The sequence below is a fragment of the Canis lupus genome, chromosome 4 (assembly GCF_003254725.2).
Source record: "Canis lupus dingo isolate Sandy chromosome 4, ASM325472v2, whole genome shotgun sequence".
Taxonomy (NCBI): Eukaryota; Metazoa; Chordata; class Mammalia; order Carnivora; family Canidae; genus Canis; species Canis lupus.
Genome location: NC_064246.1, coordinates 58,301,175 through 58,320,402, shown reverse-complemented (window position 1 = coordinate 58,320,402; position 19,228 = coordinate 58,301,175). Strand labels below are relative to the sequence as shown.

Below are 19,228 nucleotides of genomic sequence, written 5' to 3'. Positions count from 1 at the left end.
TGGATACTTTGTGAAAGGTCAAACTTGGGTGGGATTCTAATGTCTTAAATTCTGCATATGAAGTGGAACTTTACTAATATTTTTATATCACACTATCTTAAATTCATGTAATTCAGATATGTATACAGACTGTGTTGCGTGTATATGCACCCTGTTTTTTTTCTTAACAAAATGTGATCATCCTCTATAATTTTTTACCCTTGTGTGAGGTAGGGGCCAAGGGCTTGGAAGCTGAAGCGAAGAGACACATGATGTGTGTGTGTGTGTGTGTGTGTGTGTGTGTGTGTGTGTGTGACTCTAGGTACATCTCTCCTTTCTGGACCTTATTTTCTCCACCAAAGGAAGAGAGATTGGACTCACTGATCCTTAGAGGCCTGCTCTTGTCATTGTCTTCCTGGTCTAGTAAAAGGCAGCTCTACCCTCCTGGGGCTCAAGCCAAAGTATTTGTCTCCCCTCTCTCATACTCCATTTCCTATCCATCGAAATTTGACATTTCCAATCTACCATAAAGATATTTTCAGAAATTGACCACTTCTCACCACCTTCACTGTGGTCATTCTTATTCTTGTCAAATGATCATAATCTTATTCTGGATTATAGCAACTGTCTCCTGACTTGTCTCCCCTTCCTGCCTTTGCCTATATCAACCCAACAGACATGGCGTGCTTTTATTATTTTATTTTATTATTTTATCTTTTTAAAATTGGAGTTCAATTTGCCAACATATAGCATATCACCCAGTGCTCATCTCAGATAAAGGGCTAGTATCCAAGATCTATAAAGAACTTATTAAACTCAACAGCAAAGAAACAAACAATCCAATCATGAAATGGGCAAAAGACACGAACAGAAATTTCACAGAGGAAGACACAGAAATGGCCAACAAGCACATGAGAAAATGCTCTGCATCACTTGCCATCAGGGAAATACAAATCAAAACCACAATGAGATACTACCTCACACCAGTGAGAATGGTGGAAACTAACAAGACAGGAAACAACAAATGTTGGAGAGGATATGGAGAAAGGGGAACCCTCCTGCACTGTTGGTGGGAATGTGAACTGGTGCAGCCACTCTGGAAAACTGTGTGGAGGTTCCTCAAAGACTTAAAAATAGATCTGCCCTATGACCCAGCAATTGCACTGCTGGGGTTTACTCCCAAAGATATAGCATCCTTTTAAACCCAAGTCAGATCACAGCATTCCTCTGCTCAAACTCCTCCAGTTTCTTCCTAGCCCCCTCAGAGTAAAAGCCAAAGTCCTTAATATAGCTCACAGAGATCTACATAGTTTTCACCCATTTTTTCTTGCTCTGACCTAATTTACTTCTTTTCCTATAGCTCACTCTGCTACACCCACACTGACCTCCCTATATTTAATTCCAGTATTGTTAATGTACATTGGTATATTAGTCTCAGGTGTACAGTATAGTGATTCAACACTTTCATACATGACTCAGTGCTCATCATGATAAGTGTACTCTTAATCCCCTTCACCTATTTCACACATCCCCTCACCTACCTCCCTCTGGTAACTATCAGTTTTCTGTAATTAAGAGTCTGTTTCTTGTTTGTCTCTTTTTCTCTTTGTTCACTTGTTTTATTTCTTAAATTGCACATATGAGGGGAATCATACGGTATCTGTCTTTTTCTGACTTATTTCACTTAGCATTATATCCTCTAGATCCATCCATATTGCTGCAGTTGGAAGTATTTCATTATTTCTCATGGCTGAGTAATATCCATCATATATGTGTGTGCACGCATGTGTGTGTGTGTGTGTATATATATATATCACATCTTTTTAATCCATTCATCTATCAATGGACATTTAGCCTACTTCTACAGTTTCACTATTGGATTATGTTGCATATATCTTTTCAAATTAGTGTTTTTGTATTCTTTGGGTAAATACCCAGTAGTGCAATTAGGGGGGCATATGGTAATTATTTTGTTTTATTTTATTTTATTTATTTTATTTTTATTTTATTATTTTTATTGGAGTTTGATTTGCCAACATACAGCAAAATACCCAGTGCACATCCCATCAAGCGCCCCCCTCAGTGCCCATCACCATCACCCCCACCCCCCGCCCACCTCTCTTTCTACCACTCCTTGTTTGTTTCCCAGAGATAGGAGTCTCTCATGTTCTATCTCCTTTTCTGATATTTCCCACTCATTTTTTTCTCCTTTCCTCTTTCTTCCCTTTCACTATTTTTTATATTCCCCAAATTAATGAGACCATATAATGTTTGTCCTTCTCCGATTGACTTGGCATATGGTAACTCTATTTTTAATTTTTGAGGAGCCTTTCCACAGTGGATGCACCAGTTTGCATGCCCACCAACAGCGCATGAAGGTTCCCCTTTCTCCACATCTTTGCCAACAGTTGTTGTTTCTTGTTTTTTATTTTAGCCATTCTGACAGGTGGTAGGTGGTAGGTGATATCTCATTGTGGTTTTGATCTGCATTTCCCTGATGATGAGTGATGCTGAGCATCTTTTCATGTGTCTGTTAGCCATCTGTATGTCTTGTTTGGAGATATGTCTGTTCATGTTTTCTGCCCATTTTTTAAAATTTATTTTTTATTATTGGTGTTCAATTTACTAACATACAGAATAACCCTCAGTGCCCGTCACCCATTCACTCCCACCCCCCGCCCTCCTCCCCTTCTACCACCCCTAGTTCGTTTCCCAGAGTTAGCAGTCTTTACGTTCTGTCTCTCTTTCTGATATTTCTGCCCATTTTTTAATTGGATTTTTTAAATGGTGTTAAGTTGGTAAGTTCTTTATGTATTTCAGATACTAACCCCTTATCGAACATATCATTTGCAAATATCTTCTCCCATTTAGTAGGTCTTTTAGTTTTGTTGATTGTTTCCTTTGCTTTTTTAAAAAATTTTTTTGGTTTCTTTTTTTGTTGTTGTTTCCTTTGTTTTAAGGAAGATATTTTATTTTGATGTAGTCCCAACAGGAGATTATTGCTTCTATCTCTCTTGCCTCAGGAGACATAACTAGAAAAATATTGCTACAGTTGATCTCAGAGAAATTACTGCCTGTGCTCTCTTCTAGGATTTTTATGCTTTCAAGTCTCACATTTAGGTCTTTAATCCAGTTTGTGTATGGTGTAAGAAAGTGGGTCCATTTTCATTCTTTTGCTTGTAGCTATCCAGTTTTCCCAACACCATTTGTTGAAGAGACTCTTTTTCGCACTGGATATTCTTGCCTCCTTTGTCATAGATTAGTTGACCATAAAATTGTGGGTTTATTTCTGGGCTCTTTATTCTGTTCCATTGACCATAAAATTGTGGGATTATTTCTGGGCTCTTTATTCTGTGTCTATTTTTGTGCCAGTACCAACAGTCTTGATTAATACAGATTTGTAGTTTATCTTGAAAACTGGGATTGTCATACCTCCAGTTTTGCTCTTCCTTTTTAAGATTATTTTAGCTATTTGGGGTCTTTTGTTATTCCATACAAATTTTAGGATTATTTGCTCTCGTTCTGTGAAAAATGCTGTTGGTATTTTGATAGGAACAAATAACGATATTTGTTTTCCCAATCCATGAGCATGGAATGCTTTTCCATTTCTTTGTGTCATCTTCAATTTCTTTCACCAATGTTTTATAGTAGAGGCCTTTCATCTCCTTGGTTAAGTTTATTCCTAGGTATTTTATTCATTTTGGTGCAATCATAAATGGGATTATTTTCTTAATTTCTCTTTTTGCTTCTTCATTATTACTGTATAAAAATGCAACAGATTTCTGTATATTGATTTTGTGTCCTGTGACTTTACTGAATTCATTTATTAGCTCTAGTAGTTTTTTGGTGGAGTCTTTAAGGTTGGCTATATATAGTATTATACACACTGGCCTCCTTTTAATTTTTCAAATAGGCTAGGCACATTCCCTCCTGGGCCCTAGCACATGCTATTCCCTTGGCCCAGAATGCTCTTCTCAAAGAAATCCAAGGACTTGTTTCCTCACCTACATTAAGACTTTGTTTAGATACCACCTCTCAGTGGTATCTTCCCTATTTAAAGAGACTGCAATCCCTCCTCTCAGTCCCTAGACTCTGTTTCTTACTCTCCTGATTTTTCTCCCTAACAGTACACCTGCTGACATGATATGTATATTACTTATTTATTTGTGTTGTCTATCTCCCCGCACTAAAATGCAAGCTTCATAAGGGCAGGGATTTCTGTTTATTTTGTTCACTGTTCTATTCACAGTGCCTGGCACATAGGTAATAAATATTTAATAACGAAAAAGAACAAATTTCCTTATCCTTATCTTCTTACTCTTCCATTTGATTCTTAATTTCCGTCATTATATTTTTAACTTCCAAGAGTTGTTTTTTCCCTCAGAATTTTTTTTAAAAGCAATATTTTTTGCTGTGGTTCTTATGTCATGATTGTAACATATTATCTCTCTGAGGGTATTTGTTTGTGTGCTTGTTTTTTGCATAGTCTCCTCCAAAGTACTTCATGGGTTTGTGCATTTGATATTTCTTTTATCTTAGAGACTTTCTCCAGATGTCTGGTAGTCTCATTAACATTTTGAAATTAATCTTTAGGGATATAATTTATTTATAATCAAGTTAATATATTTTCATTGTCCAGGTAATGGCTTTTGACAAATGTTTAAATCCACATAACGAGCATCCCAATCAATATATAGAATATTAGCATCATTCCAAAAAGCTCTCTGTGTCCCTTTACAGCCAATCCTCACCCCACACATCCCAAACAGCCATTGTTCAGCTTTCTGTCACAAGAATCAATTTTGCTCATTCTATAAATTTATACAAATCAAATCATATAGTATGCAGTTTTCTGTGTCTGGCTTCTTCCATTTAGCGTAATGAGATTCATCCACATTTTTGCATATATCAGTAATTCCTTCCTGCTCTATATGCCACAGTTTATCAATTCACCTATTGATAAATGTGTGGGTTGTTAATTATTTACCTTTATTGAGCTCTCTGCTGTGAAAATCTGAATACAAGTTGGTGTGGACAACAGCCTGGAGGAAGGTGAGGAAAGCCAAGAAGCCTAGGTCACAAAGTTTAAGGAGGCACTCACCCTTGTGTTCATGTAAGTGCCAACTCTGCACCTGTACACCCCTGAAGGTGAGTGCCTCTTTAAATTTCCTAGTTGCTGCACTTTTCTTGCCTTATCCTAGTCCAGGCCCTGGTGTGGATAAACATTTTGATTTTTCCTGGGTAAATATCTAGGAGTGGAGTTGCTGGATCACAGGAGAGCTATGTGTTTAGCTTCATAAAAAAAACTGTCATACAGTTTTCCAAAGTGGTTGCATCATTGTACACTTTCCCAGCAGTTGATGAGACTTCAGTTGCTCTGCATTCTCACCCACAAGTATATGTTCAGTCTTTTCTGTTCTATTGCCACAGACCAATTGCTTCTTCTAAATATGGCTCATCTCTGTGATTCTTGTTGTTATCCTCATCTTCTTGGCTTCCCTAATCCAAACCAGATTCAGGAGGGCTTTTGTTGAGTCTTGCTGAACTGTTTCCAAGTCCATTGTTGCAAATAAAAGAAATCTAGCCATGCAGCTCTAAGGGAGCTCTTCATCTTCAAGAAGAGTGTTTTCACCAATGCATTTCCGAGATTCTGAGATCTGTCCCCACTTGGGTCCCTTTACTTCTCTTGGAGTTTTTTTTCCATTCTCCTTTATAGCTTCTGTCTGATTGCAGCTGCTTTTTGTTAGCCTTCACACGTATTTTGGTACCTGTGGATTCTATCTTCTACCGTTGTTGAAGATAGAGTTTTCAAAGTTTTTCCTTTTTGCTTTTGCATAGTTTTCTAGGAGTAAAGAATCAAAATGTTTATTTATACATCCATACTGAACAGGAAATTTTTTTTATTTATAAATTTATTTTTATTGGTGTTTAATTTGCCAACATATAGAATAACACCCAGTGTTCATTCCATCAAGTGCCCCCCTCAGTGCCCGTCACCCAGTCACCCCCACCCCCCCACCCACCTCCCCTTCCACCACCCCTGGTTCGTTTCCCAGAGTTAGGAGTCTCTCATGTTCTGTCTCCCTTTCTGATATTTCCCACTCATTTTTCTCCTTTCCCCTTTATTCCCTTTCACTATTTTTTATATTCCCCAAATGAATGAGACCATATAATGTTGGTCCTTCTCCTGGGATCCCTGGGTGGCAGAGCGGTTTGGCGCCTGCCTTTGGCCCAGGGCACGATCCTGGAGACCCAGGATCGAATCCCACATCGGGGTCCCGGTGCATAGAGCCTGCTTCTCCCTCTGCCTATGTCTCTGCCTCTCTCTCTCTCTCTCTCTATCATAAAAAAAAAAGTTTGTCCTTCTCCTATTGACTTATTTCACTCAGCATAACACCTCCAGTTCCATCCACATCGAAGCAAATGGTGGGTATTTGTCATTTCTAATGGCTGAGTAATATTCCATTGTATACATAGACCACATCTTTTTTATCCATTCATCTTTCGATGGACACGGAGGCTCCTTCCACAGTTTGGCTATTGTGGACATTGCTGCTAGAAACATCGAGGTGCAGATGTCCCAGTGTTTCATTGCATCTGTATCTTTGGGGTAAATCCCCAGCAGTGCAATTGCTGGTCATAGGGCAGGTGTATTTTTAACTCTTTGAGGAACCTCCACACAGTTTTCCAGAGTGGCTGCACCAGTTCACATTCCCACCAACAGTGTAGGAGGGTTCCCCTTTCTCCACATCCTCTCCAACATTTGTGGTTTCCTGCCTTGTTAATTTTCCCCATTCTCACTGGTGTGAGGTGGTATCTCATTGTGGTTTTGATTTGTATTTCCCTGATGGCAAGTGATGCGGAGCATTTTCTCATGTGCTTGTTGGCCATGTCTAGGTCTTCCTCTGTGAGATTTCTGTTCATGTCTTTTGCCCGTTTCATGATTGGGTTGTTTGTTTCTTTGCTGTTGAGTTTCAAAAATTCTTTATAGATCTTGGAAACTAGCCCTTTATCTGATACGTCATTTGCAAATATCTTCTCCCATTCTGTAGGTTGTCTTTGAGTTTTGTTGACTGTATCCTTTGCTGTGCAAAAGCTTCTTATCTTGATGAAGTCCCAATAGTTCATTTTTGCTTTTGTTTCTCTTGCCTTCATGGATGTATCTTGCAAGAAGTTACTGTGGCCAAGTTCAAAAAAGGTGTTGCCTGTGTTCTTCTCTAGGATTTTGATGGAATCTTGTCTCACAGATCTTTCATCCATTTTGAGTTTATCTTTGTGTATGGTGCAAGAGAGTGGTCTATTTCATTCTTCTGCATGTGGATGTCCAATTTTCCCAGCACCATTTATTGAAGAGACTGTCTTTTTTTCCAGTGGATAGTCTTTCCTCCTTTGTTGAATATTAGTTGACCATAAAGTTGAGGGTCCACTTGTGGATTCTCTATTCTGTTCCACTGATCTATGTGTCTGTTTTTGTGCCAGTACCACACTGTCTTGATGACCACAGCTTTGTAGTACAACCTGAAATCTGGCATTGTGATGCCCCCAGCTATGGTTTTCTTTTTTAAAATTCCCCTGGCTATTCGGGGTCTTTTCTGATTCCACACAAATCTTAAAATAATTTGTTTCAACTCTCTGAAGAAAGTCCGTTGTATTTTGATAGGGATTGCATTAAACGTGTAAATTGCCCTGGGTAACATTGACATTTTCACTATATTAATTCTTCCAATCCATGAGCATGGAATATTTTTCCATCTCTTTGTGTCTTCCTCAATTTCTTTCAGAAGTGTTTTATAGTTTTTAGGGCATAGATGCTTTACCTCTTTGGTTAGGTTTATTCCTAGGTATCTTATGCTTTTGGGTGCAATTGTAAATGGGATTTACTCCTTAACTTCTCTTTCTTCAGTCTCATTGTTAGTGTATAGAAATGCCACTGATTTCTGGGCATTGATATTGTATCCTGTCACACTGCCAAATTGCTGTATGAAGAACAGGAAATCTTAATTTGTATTCCTGAGTAAACTGTGGAAGCAGAGGTGGAGATTTGTATAGTTGGAAGGATATGTAATTGTGTTAATTCTAATTAGGACTTCATAATGATAAGGTTGATGGAATCCTAACAATATCTGAAAATGATGCGACCTTTTTTCAAGGTTGTCTCTAGTAAGAGTATGGTGGCCAGGTATAAAAAAGAATTCTTATTATAATCAATGTATCTCAGCAGCAGACTGGTGAAGGCAAATTCTCACTTCATCAGTAATTCCAACAGGGAGCTCTGTGATTCTCATAAGATCTGGCTTTCTTGAGTAAGACTTTAGAAATTGCCATAGAATCAATGAAATTCAAGGCCTGGGGGTGACATGGGCTCAGAAACATTCCAAGCATAGTTCTGGCACTGAGCATTCAATGAACTGGTGGGTTCTTCCACGATGAGATGAACCTACTGCCCTTCCTATTCTAAACTAGCATGAACCTGCATTCTTTTCTCTTTCCCTGGTGAAATGAACCAACTGGGGTATATTTTTAAAGAAAACATGCATATGTTTTATCTTTACAGAACATATAAAGATTTTATTTTTTTTAAAGACTGCATTTTCTTTTTATTTATTTATTTATTTATTTATTTATTTATTTATTTATTTATTTATGATAGTCACAGAGAGAGAGAGAGAGAGAGAGAGAAGCAGAGACATAGGCAGAGGGAGAAGCAGGCTCCATGCAGGACTCGATCCGGTGACCCCAGGATCACACCCTGGGCCAATGGCAGGTGCTAAACCGCTGCACCACCCAGGGATCCCATATAAAGATTTCAAATATAAAGTAGTGTGTGTTTAAGAAATAATTTAGACAGTATAGACAGTGAAGAGTAAAAAGTCTTAAGCAAAACACTAAGTACTGTTATTCATAATTCTAGATTTTATTTTTTCAAAAATTTTAAAAGATTTATTTATTTATTTATGAGAGAGAGAGAGAGAGAGAGAGAGAGGCAGAGACACAGGAGGAGGGAGAAGCAGGCTCCATGCTGGGATCCTGAGATGAGACGCGATCCCAGGACTCAGGATCACGCCCTGGGCCGAAGGCAGGCGCTAAGCCCCTGAGCCACCCAGGGATCCTCATAATTCTAGATTTTAACACCACAAATCTATGTATGTCTCTCTGTATAAATATTTCTATAAATACATAATATAGGGTATGGAGAACGATACTCAGATGCTAGTAGCTATAATTCTTTGAAGAAAAGAGTGAATTTGGGAGAAGGGAAATTTTCACTGCTTATATACTTATATATTGTCTAACATTTCTAGTAATAAAAATACATTCATGTATCATATAATTTTTACCATTTTAACAGGTTTATGGACGTATACTTGATATACAGTAAGCTATGCATATTTTTTAAAATTTATTTTTAAACTGCACGTATTGAACGTGTATAATTTGATAATGTAAAATCTATGTTTACTCGTGAAACTATTTGTCACCTGGAAAGTTTCCTTAGGCCCCTCTATAATCTCTCCCCTTCTGACCTCCCCACCCACTCCCAGGCAACCGCTGATATGCTTCCCGTCACTGAAGATGACCTAGCACCTTCTAGAATATGAAATAAATGGACAATTTTTTCTGATGTCTTTTACTCAGCACAATTATCTTAAGATTTATCCGTTTTGTAGCTATATTAATAGTTTATTCTTTTTTCATGTGTGAGTAGTTACGTAATTTTTATTTATTTTTTAGTTACATAATTTTTAAAGGAAAAATTCAAGGAGAAGGAAGCAAGAGAAGATAACACACCTCAAACATACTGAAATGTCGCCACCCATTTTAAAATGTCACTTAAATTTTTAAATATATATATATTTAAATATTTTATTTATTTATTCATGAGAGACCCAGAGAGAAAGAGAGAGAGAGAGAGGCAGAGACACAGGCAGAGGGAGCAGCAGGCTCCATGCAGGACTCGATCCGGTGACCCCAGGATCACACCCTGGGCCAAAGGCAGGTGCTAAACTGCTGAGCCACCCAGGGATCCCCCAATTTTTAAATATATTGAAAAGATAATGTTGCCCGCCTTACATCACACTCTCCCATTTCCAGGAGCAACCACAAATGAATTTGTGTAAGTTTCGAAAAAAATCTGACTAGGTGATTTTTTTTTTTAAAGATGTATTTTTTAAAATGATACAAGCAGCATGTGCTCCTGGACCCGTGTTAGGGAAAACACCGCGTGTGCCGCGGCAGCCCACGACCCAGGGGGCGGAGCTCCAGGGACCGGCGGCCGGGCTCCGGGACCCACGCCCCGCCCAGTGGCCCCCGCGCCCCCGGGCCCCCCTCGGCCCTGCCTGCAGTGGCGGCAACCGGTCGCCGGGTGGTGCTGCGGCGCCGGGCTCCGGAGCGTCGTGCCGCCCCGGGAGCTGCCCCGCGCGGGGACACGTGACTCGGGTCTCCGGCTGGGGCGCCCGCGTCACGTGACGCGGCCCGGAAGCGGCGGGCCCCGGCGGCCGAGGGGGATGGCTGGGGCTCCGCGCTGAGGCGAGGACGGGGGCTGCGCCGAGGCGGGAGCCGGAGCCCGAGCCGCCGCGGAGCCCGCGCCGCAGCGCAGCCCGAGCGGTGAGTCCGCGCGGCGGCGGGCGGGGGCTGCGGCGGGGCTGCTCCTGCGGGACCCGGCTCGCCTTCCTTTGGGGGCGCCGCGGGCGCTCGGGGCTCAGGCACCCGCCGGCCCGGGTGCGGGTGCGGGTGCGGGTGCGGGTGCGGGTGCGGGTCCCGGTGGGCTCGGCGTCCCGCGGCAGCCGCCGCAAGGTGCCGGCGCCCCTCCCCGAGGAGGCGCTGGAGGCGCGGTGCCCCGTGAGCGCCCGTCGCCGCCTACAGGGGGGGACCCCGAGGCACCCGCCGGGAGAGGGGCGCAGTCGCCTCGGGCAGGTCGCCGGCCCGCGCGGGAGCCCTGCGGGGACTTGCTGTGGTGGGTCTGGGGGCCACAGACCCCCGGGCCGGGGCCCTGGGACGTCGCCTGGTGCATCCCCCGCTGGGGACCTCGAGGCGCGGCGGGCGGCGGGCGGCGGGCGGCGGGGGCTGCCCAGGGCGCCCTGCCACCCCAGCGCACGCCTCCCCAAGCTCCAGCAGCCGCTTGCTTTTCAGCACCCTCCTGCCTCCTGCCTCCTGCCTCCTGCCGAGAACGGGACACGTGAAAAGACACCCCTTTCCGTCCCCGTCTCTTCGGGCGCTCCCGTTCTTAGCCCTGCATTCTCCATCTCCCGGTTGGCTTGGCCCTGGGTGTGGTTCCCCGTTTCAGTGTGCACGATTTTTTTTTTTTTTTTCTGCAGCCTCATCGTTTTGCTTCTGACTGTCCTGCAATTTTGTGTAAATCACACCGAAATAGGAAATAAGAATTGGAGTCTGCTCCTGGGAGGCTAGGTGGCTCCCAGCTGGGTTTTGTGGAGAGCCCTGGCATTAACTTGAAGAATGCAAAGCCCTGGGCTGGCGGGCTGGCTGGCTTCATTCATTCATTCATTCATTCATTCATTCATTCATTCATTCATTCTGTAGCTGGTCTCCTTTGGGAGAATGCTGGTTATTTGGATGCAGTCGTCTGAAGCTTGTTGAAATGAGATAGCGGCATGGCGTAATGGAAAGAACCGAGATTGGGGAATGAGGAGATTTTTTGTTCTGGCTCTGACACTTGGCTTTGCAACCTTAGGTGATTCCCATCCTGCAGTGGGTTCAGGTTTCCCAGCCTGCAGAACCACGGACTTGAATCCCCAAGGACCTCGTCCACGCTGACCTTCTGTGCACCTCGCTCTGTTTGTCTTCTAATCTGAGTGGGTTTTCCCCTGTGTGCATTGCTGTCGCCTTGCAACAAGGGTTAGTCCAGTTGTCCAGAAGCAGTCTCCCTACTTCACTTATTGCTAGGTTGCTACGAAATCCTCCTCTGTCTTCTTATCTCTGTGGAAGCCCAAGCTAAACAAGGACGGCTGAAAATGATTTTGACGGTCTCTAATTTCTTTAAGCATGCTCAAGGCCCTCTGTGACTCCAGTCCAGAGCGTAGTCCACAGGAATTAACTTGCGCATGTAGAGTATGTTTTCTTTAGAGACGCTTTTGTAGTCAAGAAGTAAAGGGGACACAAAAGACTTGGTCTTTTGCTCTGGTCTGAGACCTCGAGGTGGAGGCTGTATGAAGAAGAGGCTGTTATGATGACAGTATTAAGTCTCTCATCCTTTGTTTTCTGAATGTGCCATTTATAGCGTCCTGCTGTTAGATCCTTATTTTCCCTTTAGACCATGTAGTTATTCGTTCAGCCTCATCTCTTTGGCAGCTTGAGGTGCTCAGAGCTATCTTTGTCTCTTTTAGAGGCAGATTCCATTTCTTCTGCAGTATTGCAGAGACTACAACTAGGACCAATGGATGCAAGTGCCCAGAGGGAAGTGGTTTTTGGGTGACCATGAGAACTCTCAAAGAACAAGAGCTCTTTCATGTTGCAGCACAGAGCGTGGATGTCCCTGTCACTGGAGATCATGGTCACTGGGCAGTTACTTTTGGGAATGTTATAGATGATTATATTATTTGTTGGGTAGAGCTTTGGACTACATAAGCTTGACTACATAAGTTTGAAATTTTCTTCCAACTCAAGGAGTTCTGTGGAATCCTAGGACTGGACTTGTTAGCATGTAGACTGTGAAGTACGGTGGGTGGAATAGATGAGATGTCCACTTTTTGTGAATGCTTTATTCTCCCCCTTGTCCCATACTACCTTCTCTTGTGTGAAGTACTCATTTGTTTGCTTGTTTTTTAATTCCTCCTCGCCTCCCCAGGGAGTGTCTTAATTCTTCAAATGCTTGCTGTCTCTTCCAAGGTCAGATGCTAAAGAGTCATTGCACTGTTAATGATACATTTCTTCTTTACACTCTGACCTGAAAGCAAGATCCTAGAAATGGGCTGAGTAAATGGACTTTGGTTTATACTTGGCTGGCAGCTCTGATGGTCCCTTCTAGATGTGTGTGGCTGACCGACCACTAACACCTGGGCTAGCTTTTCTCTTTGTCCCGTAGAGGAAACTCACACTGAGTCTTTTTACCTCAACCCAGGCCTTGGAGGAGTCCTGAGCCTCCCTCCTTAAGCCAAACCTTACTGGGTCTAGGTACACAAAGCTAGCTCTGTTTTGTAGGTATGGGGTCTCGTGGATGGGACATTGTAAATGTGACAAAATAGAAACCACATGATGTTGCATTTGGTGCTGTCCCTTTTATCCCCCAGACATTTCTCTTGGAAGCCTTGACACCCTTTTATCCCCCAGACATTTCTCTTGGAAGCCTTGACACCCAGGGCCAGGTCTCAATGACCCTCTCTAGTAGGAAATACTCCTCTGTGCTTCCCTATTCCGTGAAGCTGGGAATCTGTGTGTCCGAGGTACTGCGATGCTTAAGGCACATAGCCACCATTTCCAAGGTGGGGACCTGGTGCAACTCTCCAGAGTGATAGAGAACTGCAGAACTGCAAGTTTGCATTGTCAACTTTCTGACTTCCTGCTCTGAATTTCTCTGTGGTGAACTCATGTACTCTCTGTTATGCACAGTTCCCCCTGCACATCTAATCCTGCTCCAGTTTTGTTCCAAGCAGACTGCAGGGAGGATAATTTATGGTATGATAGAAACATGGACTGAGAATCTGGTATGTTGTATTCTAATCCCATGTCTTAACCAGCTGGGGCCTTGGTTTTCTCACCTTTGAATAAGAGGCTGCGGCTTTATCTTCTGGAAGTCTTGCCTGGTCCTAACATTTAGTGGTTTTTATGATTATGGATAAAAAGTAAGTGTATTTGTCTCATCAGCTCCTGCTATGCAGAGCCTGCTGAGGTCAGCAACTGCTTTGCGGCTGCCCTCTCACCAGATTCTTTTAGGCAGGAGTCAAATTATGGAATGTACTTCTGTGGTAGTTTAAATGGAGTTTTATCTGATGCCCTTTACAAACAAATCATGTAGGGTACGCCTGAGTGGCTCAGTGGTTGAGCGTCTGCCTTCGGCTCAGGGTGTGATCCTGGAGTCCTGGGATCGAGTGCCTCATTGGGCTCCCTGCATGGAGCCTGCTTCTCCCTCTGCCTGTGTCTCTGCCTCTCTCTCTCTCTCTCTGTGTCTCTCATGAATAAATAAATAAAATCTTAACAGAAAAAAATCATGTGGAAGTTAGAAATGCTCATTTCCCTCCTTGTAGACCACATATAGCTACACAGTCTGTGTCCTTGTTCATGACTTTGGAATTTCAGCAACAGAAAAGAGAAAATGCATTTAGAGAATTCACTGTTTCTCTGGGTTCCAAAGTCTAACCCAATATAATTGTTTCAGAATAATGGGCGGCACTTATAGTCTGCAAATATCACCAATCCACGAACTCTAGTAGGAGATGAGGCCTGGGGTGTACCTATCATAAGGTCATGTATTTTTTTTTCTAGTGCTTTATATAAATCCACCTGTAATCAAGATCATTTAGGAAGCTGGTTAAAAATAAAGTGCTCAGGTTGAATCAGACTGGGCTGAGAAATCTGTTTGGTTTTTTAAAGCGGTTTTATTGAGATATAATTCACATGGCATGACACACAGTTCAGCTCTTTAAAGTATACAGTTCATTGGCTTTTAGTATATTCACAGACCTGTGCAACTATCACCACAATCAATTTTAGAACATTTTCATCACCCTAAAAGAAACTGTTCCTTCGGTGTCACTTGCTGATTCCTCTTAACTCCCTACCCCAGACCCTCGGCAATTTCTAATCTGTTTTTTGTTCTACTCTTTCATTTGAACAAAATGGTATACTATATGGTGCTCTGGGACTGACTTTTTTTCAATTAGAATAATGTCTTCAGTGTTCACCCCGCATTGTCACATGTATCAGTATTTAATTGCTTTTTATTGCTAAATAATATTGTATCGATATACCACATATCATTTATGTATTCATCAGGTTTATTTCCACATTTTGACTATTAATGATGTTGTTGTGAACATCTGTGTACAAGTTTTCCTGTGGATATACATTTTCATTTCAGGATATACCTCAGAATAGAATTGCTGGGTTATTTGGTAACTGTATTTTGAGAAACTGCAAGACTGTTGTCCAAAGTGACTGCACCATTTTACATTCTTACCAACTGTGTTAGAGGGTTCTAATTTCTCCATAGCTTCATCAGTATTTATTAATTATCTGTCTTAGATTTTAGCCATCTTGGTGAGTATGAAGTGGTTTTTGATTTGCGTTTACCTAATGGCTAATGATATTGAGTATCTTTCCATGTGATTATTGGCCATTTTTACATCTTTGGCAAAATAGCTGTTCAAATGCTTTCCCTATTTCTTTTTTTTTTAATAATAAATTTATTTTTTATTGGTGTTCAATTTGCCAACATACAGAATAACACCCAGTGCTCATCCCATCAAGTGCCCCCCTCAGTGCCCGTCACCCATTCACCCCCACCCCCTGCCCTCCTCCCCTTCTACCACCCCTAGTTCGTTTCCCAGAGTTACGAGTCTTCACTTTCTGTCTCCCTTTCCCTATTTCTTAACTGGATTTTCTTTTTATTATTGAGTTGTAATAGTTCCTTTTTTTTTTTTTTTTGTAATAGTTCTTTATATTTTCTGGATATAAATCATCAGATAAATGATTTGAAGAAATGTTCTCTCATTGTGTGGGCTGCTTTTCACTTTCTTGATGGTGTCCTTTGGACCTCAAATGTCCTTTGAGGACATTTTTTATTTTATTTATTTTATTTTTTATTTTATTTTTTTTTAAGATTTTATTTATTTATTCATGAGAGAGAGAGAGAGAGAGAGAGAGAGAGACAGAGACATAGGCAGAGGGAGAAGCAGGCTCCGTGCAAGGAGCCCAATGTGGGACTCAGTCCTGGGACTCCGGGATCACACCCTGGGCCAAAGGCAGACGCTCAGCCACTGAGCCACCTGGGCGTCCCGACATTTTTAATTTCAATAATGTCTAATTTACCTGTTTTCTCTTTTTTTGCTTGTGCTTTTTCTGTCATATGTAATAATCCATTACCTAGTATGAGGTCTTGAAAATTTATGCTTATGTTTTCTTCTAAGGATTTTATAGTTTAATTCCTGTGTTTAGGTCTTTGATCCATATTGAGTTAATTTTTGCCTATGGTGTGAGGTAGAGTTCAGCTTCGTTCTTTGTGAGTATCCGGTAGTCCCAGCATAATTTATTGAAAAGATGATTCTTTCCCCATTGAATTATCTTGGCACCCTTTTGAAAATTCAGTTGACCATAGATGTGAGGATTTATTTCTGGACTCTCAGTTCTATTTCATTAATCTATATGTCTTTCCTTAAGCCAGTACCATATTGTCTTGATTACTGTACCTTTGTACTAAATTTTGAAATTGGGAAGTCCTCCAACTTTGTTCTTTTCCAAAATTGTTTTGGCCAATCTGAGCCTCTGAATTTCCACAGGAATTTTACAATCAGCTTGTCAATTTTTGCAAAAAGGCAACTGGGGTTTTGATAGACATTCCACTGAATGTGTAGATTAGTTTGGGGGAATTTTGCCATCTTAAAAACACTGAATCTTCTAATCCATGAACATTGGAATGTTTTTTCAATTTTTTAGGCCTTTAATTTCTTTCAACAATATTTTGTGTTTTCATGTACATTACACATGCTAGGTTTAAATTTATTCCTAAGAAATATTCTTTTTGATGCTATTGCAAATGGAACTGTTTTCTCAATTTTCAGATTATTCAACTGTTTTTTTTTTTTTTTTTGTATACTGATGTTGTATCTTACAACTCTGCTGAATTTACTAATTCTCCTAGTTTTTAGGGCATAATATTTTTTATGTGTTTACAAATCACACTTAAAAGTATTGTTTAGTTTTTGGTGAGAAAGCAAAATAAGACTTTAGTACTGCCTCTCTCTCCCTTCATTCCTTTTTCCTCCCCTAACCTTCTCATATACCCCAAAAGATATATATATCGATGGATATATAAATAAATGGATTCTCCTTCTCTTGTTGGAATTGGCCTTGATAATTGTACTGAATTTGGAATAGAAACCGATCAGTAAACTCTTAGATGGTTATTTTGAGAACATATGTATTTTCAAAAGTAAATATGAAGCTGATAGATTAAAGATGCTGTTTTTATTTTGCTGGAAATTAAAGAAACGTAAAATAAAACAAGTACAAAGAGCCACCTCTGTTTAAAAGAACAAAAATTAAAATGATAAAAGCCAACATTGGCACAGTTATGAAGAGACAGTTACATCCATATATTGCTAGTGACACTGTAGGTTAGTTCAACCATTTGTATATCAGGAACCATAAAAATGAGCTTATTCACCAAAAATATGTCTCAAAAATTAAAAACTATTTGTATAAATTCTTTTTAGCTGGGATATAAGAGATTTTTTAAAAGGCATAATCCTCATATCCAACTATTGGGAGCTAGAGAAGCAGATTATTATGTCATTATAATATAATGGCATATATATAATATAATTATTATATATATAATATAATAATTGATATAATGGTCCATCCAAACAATGGACCATTATATTGCAACTAATCATTATTATGTGTACTCTACAGATCAAAAGAAGAGTAGATATGAAATAAGTGGGAAAAACCTTAAAATAACGAGAATATTGGTAACTAAAAAATAACTTATGTAAGAAAAAAAGTTGTTAAGGTTATATAAATAGCTGATATTTTAGTGCAATTGTGGTTGAATCCATACTTGAAGAAAAAAGTATTTTCCCACCAAACATGTAGACATTTCTTACTGTGTAGTAGTTAACCCTTTTGGGTCTAAATATTTAACGAAAATTTTGAGTTTGTGTTGATGGGCCACACATAATGTATAAACTCTCTTCTTTGTCTCCAAGAACCTGAAGGACAAGCTTGTCCTGAATTTTCACATATCATACCCCTCATGTTAACAGTTAGCAGGTGCTATTAAAATCTCCCACGGGGGAGGAACCACAATTGCACAAGAGATTTGGAAACCAGGTTTTATCAAAGGGAGCCCAGGGGCAGGGTGGCCTTGGAGGCCAGTACTCAATGGGGGCAGCTAGGGAACAAGAGGAGAGAGACTTAGTGGTCACAGAGCCATAGCAGGAGCTCCAGGAGGGACTGCACCCACTATAGTACTTAGATTCCTACTTCACAGCTCTGAGAAGGACCTCTGCTCGGACTTTCCCAGGGACTGAACACGTTCCCTCCCAGAGCAGTCTGTTCCATTGGACAACTCCTTTTGTTAAAGGTCCTTCCTTATGTCTAGCCAAACACCTGCCTCCCTCTACTTCCCCCCCGCACCCCCCCACACTGATCCTTTTTCTGACTCATCTTCGCCATTCCCCAGGACAAGGGGAATATCCATAGGATATTTATTTATTTTAAGATTTTATTTATTTATGAGAGACACAGAGAGGCAGAGACATAGGCAGAGGAAGAAGGCTCCCTGCAGGGAGCCTGATGTGGGACTCAATCCCAGGACCCCAGAATCCTGACCTGAGCCGAAGGCAGACATCCAGCCTGAACCCAGGCACCCCTAGGACAGCTTTTAAAAGTTTTAAAAGCAGTTTGTACACCTGCCAAGTTGCCAGTTTTCTCCAGGTTGAGCCTTCTCAGTGCTTCTAGTCATCCCTTCTCAGGCTGGTGCTGAGCCCTGGCTCTACCACTGTTTATTGTTCCCTTAACAGTATACCGCCTGGAACAGAATACAGGGCATGGCAAAAACAAATGGTGCTGTCATCTACCTGTGGTTCTCTCATCCTCATGCAACCTAGAATTAGCTTATTTGGCATCTATTATTAAATCATTGACTTCTGTTCAGCTTATCATCAGCTAAAGCCTATAAGTAGTGTTATTTTTTTTTTCTTTTCAACATGGCATGCAGTTGCCAAGCCACATCTGCCACATCCTGCAGTTGTTTCTCAGACATTAGAGCTATAGATTTTAGCTTCTATTTGAGCAGTTTCTTAGTAATATTCTGCTGGAGGGGTAGCTTCAGTTTTCATATACAACATAAAGAAGTCTCTCTACAGTATTTGAAATAAATTGAGCATCTGGGCCAGGTAAGCGATTGAGTGATTTCTTGGTTGTTGAGGAGGGATAGAGGAGTTTGCTGGTCCCTGTATCCTGTCCCTTCTCCCTCAGAAATATGCACGATTCACCTGGAAGACTCTATTCCTCAGACACTTTGGTATGTTGGAAAAGACTAGAAATTAGTTGTTTGCATAGATAATTACAT

At 41.1% G+C, this 19,228-nt stretch overlaps 1 protein-coding gene across 4 annotated transcripts in view; it reads left to right on the top strand.

Moving 5' to 3' along the window:
- Nucleotides 1-19,228, top strand: part of SLC36A1 (solute carrier family 36 member 1) — a 77,048-nt gene that overhangs the window by 2,283 nt on the left and 55,537 nt on the right. The window contains exon 1 of one of the 4 annotated variants that reach the window (XM_049109226.1): nucleotides 10,437-10,584. The exons of 2 other annotated variants lie outside the window; for them this stretch is intronic. The gene's annotated coding sequence lies outside the window, so the exon portion shown is untranslated. Of the gene's footprint in view, nucleotides 1-10,436; nucleotides 10,585-19,228 lie in introns of those variants that run through there. One more of the 4 variants, XM_025435260.3, reaches the window with a different exon arrangement.